This window comes from Notamacropus eugenii, chromosome 1, assembly GCF_028372415.1.
Source record: "Notamacropus eugenii isolate mMacEug1 chromosome 1, mMacEug1.pri_v2, whole genome shotgun sequence".
Lineage (NCBI taxonomy): Eukaryota > Metazoa > Chordata > Mammalia > Diprotodontia > Macropodidae > Notamacropus > Notamacropus eugenii.
In genome coordinates, this window is record NC_092872.1 from 647,283,017 (window position 1) to 647,304,237 (window position 21,221).

General features: G+C 35.9%; 1 protein-coding gene across 2 annotated transcripts in view; it reads left to right on the plus strand.

The window, feature by feature from the left end:
* FANCL (FA complementation group L) overlaps positions 1–21,221 on the plus strand; it is an 85,678-nt gene that overhangs the window by 52,434 nt on the left and 12,023 nt on the right. The gene's annotated exons all lie outside the window — the stretch shown is intronic.

The window sequence follows — 21,221 nt, forward strand, 5'->3', positions numbered from 1 at the left end:
AAAAAGATTAAAGGTTGTTAGTGAAGTTAGAATGAATTCTAAGACTCTTTGAGAGCTGATGAGAGTTTTGGAAATAATGGTTTTGGCCTTGAAAGTAGAAATTCTTTCAGGTTAATTTTTCTGAATGTTCCATTTCCTTTACTAATTGGGACATTTGGCACACAAATTCTATCTTGAAAGGCTTTATTTTTTATTTTAAAAATTTTAACATTTGCAGGTCACCTTTAATGGAAACACTGGTAAGACTCTTTCCTGAAGCAGCAAAAATGACCCTGCTACAATATAGATACAAAATCTCATTAATGATAATGTAAATAGATTTTAGGTAATTGATTTTTTTAACTGTCTGGTCTTACCTATTTCAAGTTCTGTTTTAGTGCTCCTGGACTTTAAATTTAGAAGATCTTTATTTTCTTTTCTTTTTGTAAAATAATAGACATGGCTTTGTGGCATCCATATTAAAAATGGGTAATTTTCCTTATGGTCCCTGTCTTCCTGCTGGGTTGATAATGTTTTGATGTATTTTTCTTTTGCTCTGATGAGAGGTCTGCTGCTGCTGCTCTGACATATTCATTTGGATGAATAATTATAACTTGCACAATGTCAAGCTGAAGATGGTAGGGTTTTGTGCGTCATGACAAGCCTAGTAGCCAGTGCAGGTGTCTCACAGCGTGATCAGCAACAGCCAGTGTATTCTGGCTCGGAGGAGACATTTAGAGTAGTAAGAAATCAGCACCAAGGGCAGCGCTGCTGCTGCCGCTGCCTCTGCTGCTGTTATATGTGCCAAATAAACACAAAAGTGCTTCTCAATGACAAGGACTTGAGCATCTACTTATTTCAGTTATTTACTTTTTTCATTAACCCAATGGATTTTCTTTTATACATTTTATCATATAAGCAGCCTATCATGTTCATTTCTCAATATGTGGCTCAATATGGTTTAAAAAAACCACACCGGAACAAACCAACCAAAACCAACCTCCCACACTGGTGCTGGCCATTCTCTACTTAGGTTCTTCTGGGGAAATTGGTAATGGATGAAACTATGAATTGAAGGATGGAACCTTTTTGTAAGATATAGCAATGTCAGGGACATAATAGTTATATCAAAATCAGTGTATGCTGATGAGGGCTTTCGCCACATTAAAATAGGCACCAGTAATCAGAATTTGGCTTGCACATGTTCTATTAAAATAGTTCAGCCTAGGACAAATAGACTTGCCACAGGTTCTTGGTGTTTTTAGACCTCATATGTTATAATAAGTTGTGAAAATCTGATAATCTTGGAAAAACAACACAAGTACAAGAACTTAATGGAAAAGGCCTCTAGCTGATTATCTGATGGTGAATAAAATATTTGTAATTAAAGGAAACATTTATCTTATATAGTGGAGACTCCCTAGTTAGAGAAGCTGAGTAACAGTTAGGTATCCTGGATTTTGTTTACAACTCATCCACTGACTTTATTGCATGAACATGAATAAGTCTTGTGACTATACTTTACCTCAGTTTACATAAAAATTAGCTGTAAATAATGAGCTGTTTTTTTTTTCTGACTAGAAATACTAAGGAAAGTCATTGTTACTAAAAAATAGAACTTCTAGATATAAATTTTGGGACTTAAATCAGTGATTAAATTGGAGTAAGCAGATAAGGAGGGAGGGAAGGAATAAGTGCTTATATAGTGTCTATTATGTGCCAAGTGCTTTTTACAATAATTTCATTTGATCCTGACAACACCCCTGGGATGTAGGTGCTATTATTATCCCCATTTTACCTGTTGAGGAAACTGAGACAAAGAGGGGTTAAGTGTCTTACCTAGGGCTGCACACCTGGTTGGTATCAGTTTCTGATTTAAACAATGATCTTTCTGATTCCAGGGCCAGCACCTTCCACTGCACCATCAGCTTGCCTCTAGGAAACTCTTTTTGAGAAAATTCCTCAAATCAGTACAAATCAGTACTTAGCTTTTCAACTTGGAGTCTTAGGGAGTTGTCTGGGGAACTCAGAAGTTAAGTGACTTGCCAAGGATTGCACAGCTAGTTTGCTAGTTTGTGTCGTAGATGGGACTTGAACCCAGGTCTTTCTTATTCCAAAACCAGCTCCTTATTCACTATGCCATTTTAAAAGGTCATGCCAGTACGATGCAAACTCTTGCAAGTCCTACCAAGCTGGAAATGTTGTTTGAGGACTGCCTAGGCAAATTTGGAGAGATTTGTTACTGGGTTGGCCACCAGAACTTGACTTTTTTCAATCACAGCAACTCATGGCACCATTTAATAAGGTATAGTAAAGTGGTGATCCACATTGATGAAGAGAGTACTCATCTCAATAAAGTCATGGGTCCTTGAAATATGTTTAAGAAATATAAGACATTTAGTTTTAGATTCCAAGAAATCCTGTCATTGCCAAAGTGATGTGGCAAAAAAGGCAGCAGATTTCATGGGAGTCAGAAGAAATTGAATTTAATACCTCTGTCATGAATTCTTTTTTGGAGACATTTCCAGAGCCTTGCTGCACCATGAGGAGGCAGTAGAGTAGGATTTCAGTAGTGTTTTATTTCTCTCTTGCCATGATGGGAGTAAAACTTGAGACAGTTTATCCTGATGTTTTGTGATATGGTATTTAGAATTACATGTACTAATAGTCTCTTTCATTAGCTTTGGTGATTGCTGGTTGATCATACTTAGGCTAAGGAATTTGTTAATTTTTATCACAAAAATAGAATAAACTAGAGCCTCACTAATTTGCTATTTGTTGCCTACAGTTTAATATAGCATTTAGTGTGCAATTTCCATTTGTTGATTTAAGTTCTGATATATATGCTAGATGAATGTTTTTTTAAATTTTCGTTTCTGTAGTTCATGCTTTTCCACATTAAAAATTTATAAATTACCCATGAGATGTCTATAATAAAACATGGCTAAGTTTTACAGTACTACATATCTCACATGAACCAAGAGCAAATGATGAACAAATGCTTTAAACTTCATTTTTTTTGGATGTCTTTATGTACAGAGAAACATGTCACTGGTGCATTGAATACTGTGATATTGCCATTGCTTGAACTAAGCTGTAAAATAGTGGAGAATCTTATTCAGTGGCATAAACATAACACGTTTATCAGTAACACCTATAAGGTTTTGAGTTGAAATTACTTTATAATATTCTTTATTAGTCTTAACTAGACATTTAAAATACCTTTCTTAAAGATTAATCTATATGAATAAAAATACACAAGCGAGAAAGAAACAGCATTTTCTGTTAGGTAGTTACTAACTAGATAAAGAAGTATGGAATTACATTATTTCATTATTCCATAGTTTAATTGGTTTTTTAGTTGATCGAAGATTTGGATGTAATGATCTCTTTCCAGTCTGGCTATCCCTAACAGGTGAACTGTATATATATATATATATAGAAAATCATAAAGTCTGAATAATTGTCACCCAGTCTTTACTGAATTTGAAGTCATAGAACCATGCTCTCTCATTTCTAACCTTTTCACTTAAACATTTCTCTTTCATAATCTACCTTTCTCCTATAGAAGTATCCCACTTCCTTTACGGAGCTCACCTCTTTACTTATATCTTTAGTTCAATCTATTCCTGTGTCTTATATTCGCAGTAATTTCCTGTTTTTCTTATCTAATATTTCCCTATCCTCTGCCTACAAATTAGGTTTCCCTGGTGAAAACATTGTACCATTCCACCCTTCCATTCACTGCCACCTTTCTTGAAGGAATAATCTATATCTATTTACTGCTTTTCCTTCTTCTCTACCCATTTACTTCTCAATTGCTTGAAATCTAGCTTCTGTTCCCAAAACTGTACTGACATTGATTACTGAAAGGTCACTATGACCTCCTCATCTATAATTTTTTTTCTCAGTTCTCAATCTTCTTGAGATCTCCACCTTGCTGCCTCTCATACCACACAACCAATCTCTCCTTAACATTTTTCTTTGTTGATCTTCATAACATTGAATTAGTTTCTTCCAACTCTTAAAAATATGCCTTCTTAACTCTCTTTATTGGCTTTTCTTTCTTTTTCCTGTAAATATTGGCATTTTCTAGGATTTGGGGAGGTATTTTTTTCTATTTATTTTCTTTAGTGATCTCTTCATACCTAAGGCCTCAGTTATGACTTCTGCGAAGATAACTTCCAAATCTATATGTCTAGTCTCGTGTGTTCTTCTCGACTGCTAACCCACATTTCTGACTGTCTTGGGTATCTCTACCTGTATGTACCATATCTACCACTTACATTCAACAACTCTCACTATTTCCAAAATGGAACTCAACATCTTTGCCACAAAACCTATTTATCTTTATAAGTCTGTTAATGGCATAGCTAACTTCCAAGTTAACTCACAATGTAAGGTCTTCTGGGGCAAGGCCTGCTTTCTTTAGGAGCAGCTCAATATCACGGATTGAGCCCTGGACTTGGAATAAGAAAGACCTAAGTTTAAATTCCACCTTAGACACTTTACTAGGATGTGATCCTGGGTAGGTCTTTTAACCTCCCTCAGCCTCAATTTCTTCACTTCTAAAGTGGGGATAACAATAGTACTTGCCCCATAGAATTGTGAGGATCAAATGAAATAATGTATGTAAAGCACTCTAAAGATGAACCATTATAATCATCTTCATCATGATTCTCTCCTGTGCCAAACATTTGCCATATCTGGTGCATGACAGATGCTTAATTAATGCTTGGTGACCATTTAATGTTTGTTGAGTTGGATCAGATAAGCCCAAGTCATCTTTGACTACATCCTTTTAATTGTTCTGTCTACCTTTGAAATACTTCTTATACATCCTTCCCTTCTCTCCATTCCCAGAGCCACTATTTCAAACTTTCATTTATTTTTGCTGTGCTCCTACATTCATTTTACTCAGCATTATAAGTATTGGTGTGTCTTAGCTCCCTTTCTAGACTGTGAGGGTCATGATCATGTCGTATTCTCCTTTTCATCCTGCCCCCCAATACCTAAAATATCCCTTGTTATATAGGAAGTGCTCAGTTTTGTGGCATATATGTTCAATAAATGGGAATCTCATGGAGTTAAAGTCCACAGTAGTATTAGTAGACTCAGCATAACTCCATGGAGCATGTTAATTAAATGTTTGAGATACCAGCTTAATTTAGTTTAAACAGCTGAAGAAATTTATCAGTGTCTTATTATTCATGAAGCTCTTAAGATGCCTAGTTTTCTATTTTCTTAGTGTACAACTGTAGGTGTTAGAGTTAAAATATTCGATCATTTTATTCATTGGTTGCTCTTAAGCTAGCCAGAATTTATAGAGGCAAAGAAAAAACATTACCTGTGGTATTTATATATTCAAACACTGACATAACTCACACATTGAAGGACAAAGATGTTCTCCTGCTTTCCAGTGTACAAAAAACAAATAAAAAGGGAGTTGATGTTATTTGTTTCTAATTAACCATGATGTCATATGATTATGGTAGATGATTACTGAAGAATTACTTTATAAATAACATATGACAACCACAGGCAAGTCTCAGTTATTATTGTGGTTTTCCTAAGAAATTAAAACTATTAAACTTTTGACCAATACTTCTGTATTTAGAAGAAATTCATATTCCGGAAACTTTAAAAGAATATTTTATATTAGCATGTATAAAAACAAATTAAAAGAATGTTTTAGATGACAATTTCTATTTATCTTATTAATTTTGTCATTTTAAACACTTTGGGAGTAAGAAATGTTTCAAACTTATACTTTCTAACTTTGTATGTTCTAGCAAAGATTGGGGCCACAGTTCTAGTTGACCCTACCACCAGCTATGTGACCTCAAGCAAAAGTTATTTAATCTCCATCTTCCTCATTCATAATATAAAAGAATTAGATTAAATATTCTCTAGGACTCTTCCACTTATAGTGATATAGAGCCTCTCCATATGTCTGTCAGTCAATGACCTGTAACTTAATTTCCATACAATTATGACCTGTACATTATCACAACTTCATGATTTGTTTGTCCCTTTAAATGATATGCATTGCTAGCAAAACAAAGTGATAAACTATGACTGTTTACTTTGTTTGGTTTCCAGGGCTAATTGTATACTTTAAAAACCATTCCTTTGGAGTCCTAGATGCCTTCAATGAGAATTGGCAGCAGGAGTAGGAAAAGGGTGGGCAGTCGTTTGATGGCACTACAAGAAAGGAGTCAAAACAAGACAGACACATTTAAAATACAATGTCCTCTGAGTATACATTATTTTAATGCCAGAAAATCCTGCCCTTGAGGAGGAGGAGGAGGTGTGTGTGTGTGTGTGTGTGTGTGTGTGTGTGTGTGTGTGTGTGTTTGAAACTACTTGTGCCACAGTGAAGCCCCATACTTCTGATGGATAGTTGCAAATAGGAGACATATTTTAAATGCTGGGGGTAAGAGTGATGAGTTTTGCTCAGGGTAGGGAAGTGTTGTCCTCAGCTTTCTAATGAAAGTCCCGTTGTTTCTACCTTCATAACATCTCTCATATACTTTCTTTTCTCTCTCTCCTGACACTACCACCACCCCAGTGGAGGGCCTCATCCTCACACACCTGGACTGTTGTGAAAGCCCATCGTGGTCTGCCTAACACCTTTATGGTCTATCCATATCATGCCCCTTTTCAAAACTCTAACGACTCCTTAGCACCTCCAGAGTTCAATGTCAAATTCTCTGTTTGACTTTTCAAGCCTTTCACAACTGACTCCTTCTTACCTTTACAATCTACTGGCACATTACTCTCCCCTTGTACTCCTCAATTTGAGTGGCATTGACTTTCTTGCTGTTCTTTGCCCATGATGCTGTCTTCTGAATTTGAACTGCTTTCCTTTTCCCTTTCTTTCCTTGCTTGCCTCAGTTTCCTTATATGTAAAATAAGCTGAAGAGGGAAATAGCAAACCACTCTACTCTCTTTGCCAAGAAAACCCCAAATGAATCAGACATGACTAAAAAATAATTGAACAACTTGCTTGGTAATACCTGGCCCTATTTATCTTGTGGTTCTAGTGTTGAAGGTGTTTGGATCAGCCAGGTTTGTATCTGTGTTGAATATTTAAATCTTGGCTTTTTTTTTTTTAACTACACATTTTAATAACTACTTCCTGAAAAATCTTTGAACCTAAAAGATGATTCTGATAATTAACATTGGTGCAATCTGCTGATTTTGTTGGAGCAGTGACCTTCAGTGACAAGTAACATTGAAAATTTTGTACTATGCAAAGATATACAATATGGTCATTATCTCAATTTTGTTTTTAGAATGAGCTTTTCTGAAACACTAGATATTGCCAACCTATTCTGTGCCATACTTCTGAGTTTGGCATGATTAAAATAAAAAGATGTCAGTTTATTTTTGCATGTAAGTTTGATATTTCTAGTCAAGCAGATAGGGTAGCTTAGCTGGGCAAGATTAAGTGCCTACTTATTTTCAAAATGCACTTGACAGATTTTTACCAGCATGCCAACATAATTCTAGAAAAGGTTAGTATTCAGAAGCAGATACTTTTCTGTTTGTATCATTTTGACCTTGTGGACAAATACTCTGTTATCATGGATAAAAATAGTAGCAGCCTCAATATCTTAAATAAACGGTGGTCAGCAATGGTCAAAATAAACTAGTTAAGTATAAAAGAGATGATAAATTCTTTATGGCTTGTTTGACAAAAAAATATGATTTGATTAAATAGATGCAGATATAGATGTACAGTAAGAGAGAGTCGCCAACGTCAATGAAGCATGCAAACAAGATCAAATGAACTGAGTATTTCAAAGATTTAGTTCTCTTTTAAAGGAACATTATTGGCAAAATTACAATTAGTATTAAATTAATTGAATTTTTAAAAGTATCTGCTTTATAATCCCTTGATATTTCCTTTTTCTATTGTAGCCTTTTGAATTCCCCAGAGATAAAGATAAAAAGATTATTAGAGGATTTATCTGTATGAGATATAGAAAAGTGTAAAAAATCAAAATGGAAAGCAACTGTTGCAAGTACCAGAAAATTATGCTATTAATTTAAGTGTCATCAGAGCACAAAAGATCACATTCCAGGACTGTGTGAAAATTATTAAAATACTGGAAATAATAGTACTTAAGATGAAGATATTATACTCTAAGATCTGGTTAAGTGACTGACATGATTATATCACTTCAGGTATTATAAAAGTAACAAAATGCTTTTAAAGATAATAAGTGTTACATTTCGAGATTGGCAGTGTTCATACTTTTCTGCTTAAGTGCTTTCCTAGTTTAACATAATTTAATAACAGTTATGGGGGAAGAAAATCTAACATTTTCCTTCTAGCATGTACCTTTCTTCCTCCCCCCTGTAGTATTTTCCACATATAAAAATCATAAAATTTCATGCTCTAAGAAATGGGTTCATGAACTGTTATTATTCCTCTTGTCTTTCATCTAAGGAAATATTCCTTATGCATGCTGATGTATCATGGTAGATATTTTGTTCTTTATTTTAGCTCCAAAGTATTTAGAAAAAAAATATAACAGGAAGATAAATTTCTCTTATACTGTAAAACCTAGGATCTTGATAGCCTAGAATAAACTGTCTTGAATAGATAAATTTTCTAGATAACTGAGGGTTAACCTTTTAAGTAATAGAACTCATTGGTTTTAAATATTTTATGGGCAATTTTCCAAAAGCTTCTAAAATTCTTAAATTACAACAGCATAATTAAGCTTTTCTTGATCATTTCATTATCATTATGAATGTCGGTTACTGTGCTCTGTCTACTAAAGATGCAGCTGCAGATATGAAAACATAGGACTGAACAGGTATTGACTTAAGGAATAGCTCTCTAATTTGCTTTCATTAAAATTTCCAATCTTACTTTACTTTTTGGTCATTTGTGTTTTTCTCTAAAGTAGTAGCAGAGGAGGTACAGTTATATGAATTCCTGGCCTATGTATCCTGATTATTGTTTCTACAAAATTAATTGCAGATCAAAGCCACCTTGACCTTCAGGAAATCATCATCCTATTGCTGTCAGTTTCCATTGACTTATCAACACCATTCAAAGTGTGATCCGTCTTCTTTGCATTAGCTAACACAGTGAACTACAAACACCTTCTTGTCAGCTGGCAGCCACACTGTCCTTCCACTTGGACAAGTTTTAGTTGTGAGCTGAGAAACAACATAACATGTTAGATATAGGGCCATTGTTGAAGCAAGGAGGATATGTGTTCAAGTGCTACTTCTCTTCTCACTCATACCATGGTATGGGTATGACCATGTATCACTTAGCTTCTCAGGACAACTCTCTAACACTGTTACAGATGAGTTCCCACAGTGGTAACATCAGAAGTCCACACCCTCCAAACTGTTGGCCCCCCCCCCCCCCCCACATAGGTTGTTGACTGGCCATTTCAAGAACTTAATTAGGGTATCTTGGGAGTATCTAGGGTATCTTCAAAGCCTAACGAGTTTTCACATGTATGTATTTGTGATATGGCTGCTCAGATGCGACTGCTATCAATGCCTCCATCATTAATGTTCTTTCCCTCCTGAAATTATTTAGTCATCTGTGTACATAATTTGTTCCCACATTAGACTCTTGGAAGTTTCTTGGGGACAGAGAGTGGTTGACATTTTAGTTTTTGTATCTCAACTACCTTACAGTACTTTGCATATAGCAAATACTCAAATGGATCTGTGATTTCATGCATGTGGGTATGTTCCCTCCTTCAATGCAGTTTGCCCATCCTTTAGAAACTTATGGATATCTTTTCATAAATTTGCTACCACCCAGTATGCTGGAGCTCTTCTTTCCTTTCCATCTTTTCATCAACAAAAAACCATTGGATCACACATGTCCACTGGTTACTCCTCATGTTCACCATGTAATGAGCCCACTGTCTTTTGTTGTTGTTATACATTTCACTAACGATGTCCTTTACCTCTGTTCTTTTCTGTTAAGCAGTTTACGTAATGTTTCTTAATTCCAGTTCTTTGGTGCCAGTAGTGTTTCATGATTGGCCATATAACAATACTGTCAAGATAGTGTTTTTAAAATGGGTCTTTCTTCCAGAAGAAATTTGAGATTATTAAAGTAACTATAGTTTCCCAAATGGAAAACAATCACTTCTACTCTTTTTATTTAATTCTTGGTCCAACTCATTGTCTGTTTATAATGCCATTCCATGATGCATACACTTCTGGATGAGCTTTATGGGTTGTCCATTTAATTGCATGTCATAAACTATACCATAGGGATTTATCATCCACTTGACTTTTCTTATGTTGACAGTTATGCTAAATGCTTTAGAGTAGTTTGGATCTCATTTAGAAGTCCACGGTTGACCTAATGTTACTTGTAAAGATGAACATCTGGGATAACTCGTATTTAGATAATCCTTCAGATGCTGCATTAGATTTTCTTCAGAATGGTGAGCACCTTTTATTCATCATTTGATATGATGAGAGGTCATTGAACACAGTTATCATTGTTGTTTTATCTTTTAAGAAATCTTATATTGACATTTGCATGGGAGTTATGTTGGAGAAAAGCCTTCAAGGTGTCATTTTCCTTTTCTAAATTAAATCTTATTTTAAATTGTCAGCAAACAATAAGTACAGTGGGATCTTGTGTCCTTTCTATCCTTTTGTCAGTTATATGATGAGAGAGAGGTCATCTACTGGGGGATGGGACTTGCAGAATTCTATGTTACCTCTTAATTCCATTGGGAAGAATGCCTTTGGTTTTCTCTTAAAACTTCTTTGGAAATAGGAAAGTTGTCACGAGTTTGTCTTTAAGGTCCAAGGGTTTTGTTGTTTGTTTGTTTTTTTACATGCCTTTGTTTTCCTCTTCAGCTACCTTGGAAAATAATTCTTTAATGCCTCCCCCCCACTTTCTTTCCCTCCCCCCAACTTCTTTTGTGGTCATTGCTTGGTCTAAGTGAGCAGCATTTTTCATTTGGACTTTCTTTGGTGTCATTTCCTCTTCTTCTAGCAGTGCATCTGGGACCATGATATTAGGAGCCAAATGTGGTAGTTCTGCTAATCACTGAAAGGGAAAAGAATGTTATGAACATTTTTTTCAGATCTTTACCATCTTTTGACTGTCTGTTGTCCTTCTTCCATTTTGTTCTTTCCACATCTTCAGGATGATTTTACCTACTTGTGTCTCTTGCCAAGCTTTCTTTAAATTGAGTTTTTTCCCTTTACTCTACTTCTCATTCATCTGAAGCAATATTGCTCATAATCCTTCATTATGTAAATAGACACCTTTTATTATTATACTGCAATCATTTCTGGATGTACACTACTCTTCCCATCCCTGCTCTTCACCCTGCCCTTTCTAACCCCCCTTCCCTCCAAGCATCCCATCTCCTGGACCCTCCACAACCCAGTGAGTCTGTCCTCATAGCAATTAGCAAGACCAGTTGCCAAAGAGACTTCTCCTGATAACATATGTAGCATTCTGTATGTATCCACTCACCACCCCAAGGAAAGGAGGGAGGCACACTTTCTCATCTCCTTGGTCATTATAGTTACAGAGCATTTATCTTAATTTTTGTATTCTTTAAATTTACGTGATTAGTCATTTTGTGTATTGTTCTTCTGTTTCTGCTTCTTTCATCCTGTATCAGTGCATACAAATCTTTTTAACATTCTCTGGAATTCCTTATAGTCATGATTCCTTATGGCAACAGTAACACTCCATTACATTCATATGCCACATTTTGTTTCTCCAGTGAATGGACACATGCTGTTTCATTTTTCTACTACTACAAAAAATGCTGCTACAAGATTTTACAAATGCGTTTATTTATGTAGTAAATTAGTACTGCCCTTGACACTATCTGCTTGACAAGTAAGATAGAATAGTTCCACTTAAAAAAATGGACGTGGGCTTGAAACCTGATTCTGTCACTGACTATCTATGTGTCCTTGCACAATTCACTTAAATAATTTGAAATGCCATTTCCTCATCTGTAAAATGAGAGGGTTGGACAAGTTGACTTCAAAGGTCCCTTCATGTTCTAAATCTCTGATCCTGTGAATTTCAAGTGTTTGCTGACTAAGGTAGAGACTCTCTTGGTCTTACTATGACAACTGATGTATATCTGTTAAACTAATGTATGAAATTATTACAATCTATGTTGATGCCCTTTCCTCCTGCCATTTCCCATTTTTCAATATCAGTAATTCATTTTCAGTAGGTCAGATTGGAGTTCTTTTAATTGCTCATCATATCTTTTAAAAAATTTTATTCTTACAGTTTTGTATTAATTTAGATCTTTGTTCTAACAAATTAGTGGTCTGACTTTCACGCAGACAGCTGATTCAGGGTGACTTACAGATGTAATTAGTTACTTTCTCTTAAAATAATCATTTCATTTTTTCTGGTGTTATTTAGCCCCGCTGAGTTCAGTGATTTGATCTTTATTCAGAGGACATAGACATGATATATGGGACAACTGGTATATAGAGCTCTGGGCCTGGAGACAGGAAAACCCAAGTTCAAATGTTGTCTCAGATACTTATTAGTTGTGTTACCTTGGACAAGTCACTCAACCTCTTTCTACCTCTTACCCCTCCAGGGTAATTGTGATTGTAAAACACTTAGCATAGTGCCCAGCACATAGTGGGGACTATATAAAAGTCAGCGACTATTGTTATTAATAGTAGTATTGCAAGTCTTCACTGACTGCTTTGGAAATGTTCGGGAAATACAAAGTGGCCTGTTTTCTGGTCAAGATAAGGCATAAGCTTACCCATCAGAGTCATTGTTCTGGGGGCAAAATCCAATTTATGGTGGGATGAGAATGCAAGACAAGAGGACCAGATACTTCAAAAAATGATGTATGTCTTACTCCCTTTGGATACATGATGAAAATCCTTTCCTTCAACTCCTTTATTTACCTCTCCAAGGAAAAGCTCTGAGCACTCTTTCCCACAACAGTCTATACCCTGATCCCTATAAACCTTTCAATTGGGTAGGTCTAATAGTTAGGATTATCCCTGTACTTTCCTGCCACCAGCCAAGGTTGTGAGCCAAAAAGCTATAGGGAAGACTTGGGGTAGTTTGAGTTAACTTTACTCCCAGGGAGACTGATCTGGAACCCAGCAGTAGACCCTTTGGGCAAGGAGTATATAAAGATAGTTCTAGGACTCTGATAGACAGTTCTGGATTCCCCAGGAGTTGCTTTGTGTGCTGAATTTACTGCTTTGTGAACTGCTTTTACCTGGGGGAGAGGACAGGTCACTGATTTTTTTTTTTAATTAAAGCAATTGTTAATCATAGTTTCGGGCTCTGAATGTTCCATTATATCAGATATGGAACCATGACTGGGATAAATAATAATGACAACAACTTATATTTATAGAGTGCTTACCATGTGCCAGGCACTGTGTAAAGGGCTTACAATTATCTTATTTGATCCACACAACAATCCTAGGATGTATGTGATATTGCTATCTCCAGTTTACATTTAGGGAAGCTAAGGCAGACAGAGGTGACAGGCCTTGCCCAGGGTCCCACAGCTAGTAAATGTCTGAGGTCACACATTTGAATTCAAGTCTTCCTGACTCTAGGCCCAGCAGGCTACCCACTGTGCCACCTCTCTGCCCCAAAGACATTATTGTGAAACCTAGTTCAAACATTGACTATAAATGTAGAATACAATAGAACCTCATTTTACAGGTTTACGTATTCTTCGCTGGACAAGGAAAATTTTTTCACAAAATTTGTCTTGCAGGACGAACAAAAATTCGCAGTAAGAACATCAAAATTTTGTTGAAAAACATCACCAGATATTTTTAATGATAATGCAATGTCACATTTCCATGACATTCTGAAAAAAACATCAGAAACAAGTGTCGTTAGATTCCTAGTCAGAAGTGAACATAAAGAAAAATAAATCAGTGAACCAGCACATGAAAGTGATTCTACAAAACAAAAAATAAGTGAAGGTAGTAGTGTTAGTCTTACTTGTAGGGAAAGTAGCATGAGAGAACACTCCTCACATTGAAATCCCTGATGTTCTCATAGAAGGCGATTCTCCTTCCAAGCAATAACCCTTCCTCCTCCCCCTCTCTCATCTCCCTCACACCAGCCATGAGTCTTCTCAAAGGTAAAGTGCAGGTTAATTTATTTTATTTTTTATTTATATTGTGTACTAATTATTGCTTTTGTATTTCAGGTGCATTAGGGATAAAAAACTTACTTAAAATTATAAATAATTATTTTTATATGAATATTTTTGGGGTGTGGTACCAATCATCCAACTCTACATTATTTTCTATGGGAATTCGCTTTGCAGTAGGAACAAATCGCAGGCATGACAAACAGAATCTCAGAATAAATTAAATTCATAAACTGAGTTTCTACTGTAGAATAATTTTAAGATTAATATGATTAAGTTTTTCAAGTAGTTTGTCCACTTACTGGTCATTGAAAGACCATGTTATAATACCAAGAGTTTTAAAAGCTATGGAACTCTTGACCCCAGAGGCCCCTTTTCATCCACACTGTCATTATCATTAAAAAGAAGGGACCATAAATTCTTAAACTGAAAGGATGTTGAAGGTCATCTAGCCTAACCCCTTCATCTTGCAGATGAGGAAACTGAGGCCTAGAGGAATTAAGTGACTCATCTAAGGTCACACAGCTAAATGACAGAACTGGGATTCGGACTCAAGTCCCCTACTACAAATCTAGGGAACTTGCCCATTTCAAGTACTAAATGCCATTTTGTACTTTTCTTTGTTTCCTGAGTTGTTGTGGCTAAAGGATTTTATTATCACACAACCAGGTTACTGACAGTGAGCCTCTCTGGACTTCACTAAGCAGGTCTTTAGAAAGCAGACATGGTCTGGTGGTAGGATTGTACTTGAAGCTTTTTCAGGGAGGACAGAACCTGTCAGAGTTTATGTTCCAGTGGCATAGCTACTACAGATCTCCACTGGAGATCCCCAGGCCACCTCCATGGATGTCACTGTAGGTCATTGGTGTAGGACTCTGTAAAGGAGCTTAAGGTCAGAATGTTCGGGGTTTTTTGTTTGGTTGGTTTTTTTTACTATATATTATACTCTTGAGTTGTACTGAACCAAATGCCCAAATCTTTTTAAAAATGCTGTCTAACCCCATCTCTCCATCTCTCCATCTTGTACTTGTGAAGCTGATCTTTGGAGCCCACATACATTCATTCCTTTTAATTCTAATCTTAATAAATTCCAGGAAACCTAACATGTCAAGATCTTTTTGAATCCCTTCTCTGTCATCCAGTGTATTAGCTCTGCTTCTCATACCCCTCTCTTCCCTTATCCCCATCTTCTCTCATTTCTTGTAGGGCAAGATAGATTTCCATACCCCATTACCTGTATTTCTTATTTCCTAGCTGTATGCAAAAACAATTCTCAACATTCGTTCCAACTTCTCTCCCTTCCTCCCTCCCCACCGATCCCCTCTGAGAAGGCAAGCAATTCAAAATAGGCTATACGTGTGTAGTTATGCAAAAGACTTCCAAAATAGTCATGTTGTGAAAGACTAACTATATTTCCCTCCATCCTATCCTGCCCCCCATTTATTCTATTCTCTCTTTTGACCTTGTCCTTCCCCAAAAGTGTTTACTTCTAATTATGCCCTCCTCCCATTTGCCCTCCCTTCTATCATTCTTTCCACACCCCAATTATCCCCTTCTCCAAACCCTACTTTCCCATAGTGTAAGATAGATGTTCATACCAAATTGAGTATGCATGTTATTCTCTCCTTAAGCCAAATGTGATGAGAGTAACCTTCACTTTTTCCCTCTCACCTCCCCCCTTTTCCCTTCCATTGAAAAAGCTTTTTCTTGCCTCTTTTATGAGAGATAATTTGCCCCATTCCATTTCTCCCTTTCTCCTCCCAATATATTCCTCTCTCTGGGCAGCTAGGTGGTGCAATGGATAGAGCACCAGTGCAGGAGTCAGGAGGACCTGAGTTTAAATCTCACCTCAGACACTTGACTCTCACTAACTGTGTGACCTTGGACAAGTCATTTAACCCCAATTGCCTCATCCTGGGTCATCTCCAGTCATCCTGATTCAGTCACTGGATTCAGATGGCTCTGGAGGAGAAGTGAGGCTGGTGACCTGCATAGCCCTCCCTCACACAAAACAAAGTCAAGTGCAGGTCATGCCATTATTTCTCTGATGGCATGGTCTTCAGCAATGAAGGACGAACACACTTGAACACTCTACCTCTCAGTTTTGTGTCACTTACAAATTTGGAAAGCATGCCATCTCTACCTTTATCTAAGTTACTTGTAAAAATGGAAAACAGTACAATACCAAGCTTAGATTCCTGGGGGACTCCACTAGAATCCTCCTTCTAAGGTGTCTTTGAACCATTAAATGATTACTCTTTGGGGGATGGACATTCATCCAATTTAGAAACCCACCGAGCTGGAGAGCCCACCTCTCTTTGTTTCCCAAGAAGTGTAAAGGATATATTTGTCAAAAGTTTTGGTAAAATTTATGTAAAATCTGTGTAACCTACATCAATAGCATCCCAGATTCTGTTAGTAAACCTGTTAGTAAACCTGTTAAAAAAGGAAATGAGACTAGTTCTACATAACCTGTTCCTAAAAAAAGCTGTGATCCCTGCCTTCTTTTCTAAATGTTCAGTAGCTCTTCTTTTAATAATATATTTGAAAATTTGTCAGGAGTCAAATAATCAGAGAAATACAATTTGGAACAACTGACTTACCGCTTCATATCCATTTGGTTAGAAAAGATGGTAAAAGAGGAGAATATACAATGCTGAAGGTCAAGTGGAAAGATAGGCACACTAATCTACTGCTAATTGACCCGTACATTGGTCCAAATATTGTGCAAAAGAACTAATGAATCAAGGGAAAGCATTTATTAAATTATTCCTTTGGATCAAATTCTGTGTTAAGTCCTGGGGAATTACATAAGGAAAAGTGCTAACTTGTTCCATTCTTTTACCTGGAGATCCCACTGCTAGGGTTATAGGTAAATGATAGCAGGAGAAGGTTTGTGTGTACATAACTACTTATAAACTAATATTTGTAAGAACAAAAGAACCACGAGGAAAAATATACAGTACTTGGGGAGCAGCTGAACAAATTGTGGCGTATGAATGTTATTGTATAGTAAGGAATGATAGATAGGAAGGATTCAAAGAACATACATGGGAACAATCAGATGAAGTGATACAGAGTGAGGAAAACAGAGCCAAAAAAAATACACATGATAATGAGACACACACTCGTACACATGTACACATAAACACACAGATATAAACATAAAAAGACAACATAACTCGGGTAAAAGACAACAGAATATATTGGTACCAAATGATTACAATTAAAGCATCATAAACAATAGATCACAAAAGTATGAAGTTCCACGTACTAGCAGTCACAATCACTTGACTGGCCAGAAGTGTCCTTTATTGGAAGGGGCATAGTTGTTGGGTACTATCTTTTATAGGAAAACAAAAGACAAAAGTAATTTTTTAGAAGTATTGTGCATTTTGTTTTCCTAGTTAAAACAATTTTTAACTTTTGTTAAATTTTAACTTTTGTTAAATTCTCTCCCTTTCTCCCACTCCACTCCCTTCATAGAGAAGGCAAGCAGTTTGATATAGGTCATACATGTGTAGTCATGCAAAACATATTTCCAAATAGTCATATTGTGAAAGAAAATACAGACCAAAAAAATAAAGAAAAGTAAAGTAAAAATTCTTTGATCTATATTCAGACCATCAGTTCTTTCTCTGGGGATGGATAGCAGTTTTCAATCGGAAGTCTTTAAGAGTTGTATTAGATCATTGTATTGCTGAGAATAGCTGAGTCATTCACAGCTGATCATCTTACAGTATTGCTGTTAGCTTGTACACATACATTTCAGTTTGCATCAGCCCACGCAAGTCTTTCCAGGTTTTTCTGAGTAGATCATCATTTCTTATATCATAATAGCATTCCATCACACTCATATTCCACAACTTGTTCAGCCGTCCCCTAGTTGATAGGCAGCCCCTCAGTGACTAATTCTTTGCCACCAGAAAAGAGCTGCTATAAATATTTTTGTACATATATGTCTTTTTACTTTTTGTTTTTTAATCTCTTTTGAGATGCAGAGCAGTAGTGGTATTGCTAGGTCAAAGGGTGTGCATGGTTTTATACCCCTTTGGGCATAGTTCCAAATTGCTCTACAGAATGGTTGAATCACTTCACAACTTACCAACAGTGTATTAATGTTTCAGTTTTTCCACATCCCCTCCAACATTTGTCATTCTCCTTTTCTGCCCTATTAGCCAATCAAATAAGTGTGAGATAGCACCTGAGAATCATTTTAATTTGCATTTATCCAGACAATAGTGATTTAGAGCATTTATTCATATGGCTATAGCTAGCTTTGGTTACTTTATCTGAAAACTGACTGTTCATATCTTTTGATCATTTGTCAATTGGGGAATGGCTCTTACTTTTATAAATTTGAATTAGTTCTGTATATATTTGATAAATGAGGTCTTTATCAGAGAAACTTGCTTCGCAACTTTTTTTCCACTTATGATTGCTAACTGCATTTCCCTTCATCCTATTCCCTCTCACCCCATTTATGCCGTTCTCTCTCTCCTGTCACCTTGTCCCTCAAAAGTGTTTAGCTTCTGACTACTGCCTCCCCCAATCTGCCCTCCCTTCCATCTACCTCCCTACCCCATTTATCTCCTTCCCCTCCTGCTTCCCTATAGGGTAAGATAGATATCTACACCCAACTGAGTGTGTATGCTATTCCCTCCTTGAGCCAATTCTGATGAGAGTATGGTTCATGGGTTCCCCACCACCTCCACCATCTTCCCTTCCAGTCAGTAATTTTTTTAAGGGAAAAATGCAAATGTATTTGAGTATAGATATTTATAATTTTTTAAAATAGTTTTTCCTTATGTTAAGTTTGTATATAATCAGGTAACAGAATGAAATATGTCAGGTTTCTTGTTTTATCCTGTTGCTTATTCCAGGTTTTAACTCTAGTTTTACTCATGTTACTTTAATGTTTCATAGATTCTGTTTTTACCTTTTAAGTTTTACCAACTACTTGTTGTCCTGGGAAAAATTAAATTCAAATCATAACAATTCTCCCAAGTTTAATTTTTTCTGAGTGCCCAAGTCATTCCTTGATAGCTAATGAGGTTGTTTAAGAAGGAATGTTCCCTTTTTTTGGTCCCTAGTATGGGGGCTTCCCTGTTTCTTATAGTACTATTATGATAATAACTAACTGATAACCTAGAGCCATGACAGAGTAGAAATCTCTCCTTAATACCGTAGAAGGTGCCTTAAGGGATGATCAAGTTTACATATAATAATTACCTTTTTCTTTAGAAGACATATTTTTTGCATTGAGTGGATTTTTAAAAATGTTTTAATAACCTTTCAATAGTTCTTTGAGTATTATTTGTGAGGTGGTTTATTCTTTATTTTGCCAAATTAAAATAAAATTAAATAAATGCTAAAATGACCTGATGTTGAAAGTTAATGTCTGATGCAGGTGTTCTTAACCTTTGCAGTGCCATGGACTCAAGGTTACATGGGTAAATGTTTTAACAACCAGCTCCCTAGTATGCATGACCCACTTTTAGGTTCAATATGAATCATTAACATTTTCTCCATCACCTTCTTACGTCTACACAATCACCAAAAACAATAAATCAAGCCATGATTTGTATGTAGTGTTTGCTGATTTTTGAGATGTAAATGTTCACAATGAAAATTTAATAATTGACTCCCAGAAGCCCATATAAGCTGGCCCCAGCATGCCCCTTTGATTAATTTGGTAAAGTCTAAAGATTCTTTCTCAGACAAAAGTTTTTAAATGCATAAAATAAAGTACATTGGATTTTAAAAGAAAACCAATTATATAGAAATCACTTATTAAAATATTAAAAATTCTAAGTTTATAGACCCCCTGAAATCCATTAAGGACCCTGACCCTAATGTATGATTTATCTTAAAGTTTTACTGTATAAAAATCATTTTACCAAAATGACATGAAACTACTGATTTTTCAATTATTTGTACGTCAGAGGAATAAGAGTTCACTGTTTTGAGTGGTAGGGGATTTAAAAACACCTTTTTCATTTAATTGATTCATTTGCATCAGAGAAGAAGATTAACCATGCCAGTTACACAGCATATCACAAAATTACTGGCTTCTAACCCCTCCCCCTCCTTGGGGTGGAGGGAACACAAGAAAATAGTTGAAATTATTTAAATGATATATTTTTAATGATTTTAAGAGACCAGAATCCCCTTACAAAATAATTTATGGGGTTATTTATTTTGTGCTTTGTTGGATTTTCAAAAAAAAAAAGGTTCTTATTCACAATTTATAAAGAGTGGTTCATTTTAACAGTAGCTTTAAGATAAAAATACCTATTTTAACGTATCTTCACAGTTGAAGAGATGGGGATGATAGGAAAAACAGGGTGAAAGAAGCCAATGATGTAGTGGGGAGAGACAGAAGTCTTGTGTCTCCCAAGAACAAGCAAACACAAAAAAATAAATAGTTATTTTAGAAATTGAGTTTCTCTGAAGAGTTCATACCCTCTTGGTCACACTATATTGGATGTTCCTAGTCTCCCATTTTTGTTTGATTTCTTTCATTTATAATTAACTTTTCTTATCATATATACAGATATAGAATGTTACAGAATTTTGCTGTAGCAGAGCAGAAGCAAATGTAGAAATGGCTGTTTTTAATAAGTTACCTCTGTGTAGAAATTGATAAGCATCAAGTACCTACTATGTACTAGGTGCTGGTAATAGAAACACAAGACTGAAACAGTCTTTGCTCTTAGAGAGCTTACTTTCTAATAAGAAAGACAAATAAAAATATAAATATGTGCACAATAAATGTGAAGAGGATAAATCTAAAGTCATTTGGGAGGCACCAGGAAGGGTTTTGTATAGAATACGGTGCTTGAGCCAAATTCTTGAAAGAAGAGCTCACTTCTGGTAAGAGAGTTGAGGAGAAAGTGCATTCCAGGCATTGGAGATTGCAAGTGCAGAGACAAAGAGATCCAAAGTGGGATAGTTTGTGTACAGAACAGAGAGAAGGCCAAGTTGACTACAACTCAGAGATCAAAAAGGGAAGTCATATACAGTGAAGCTGCATAGATTGGTGCCAGGTTATAAGCGGCTTTCAAAGCTAGAGAGAGGACTTAATAAAATGTCTAT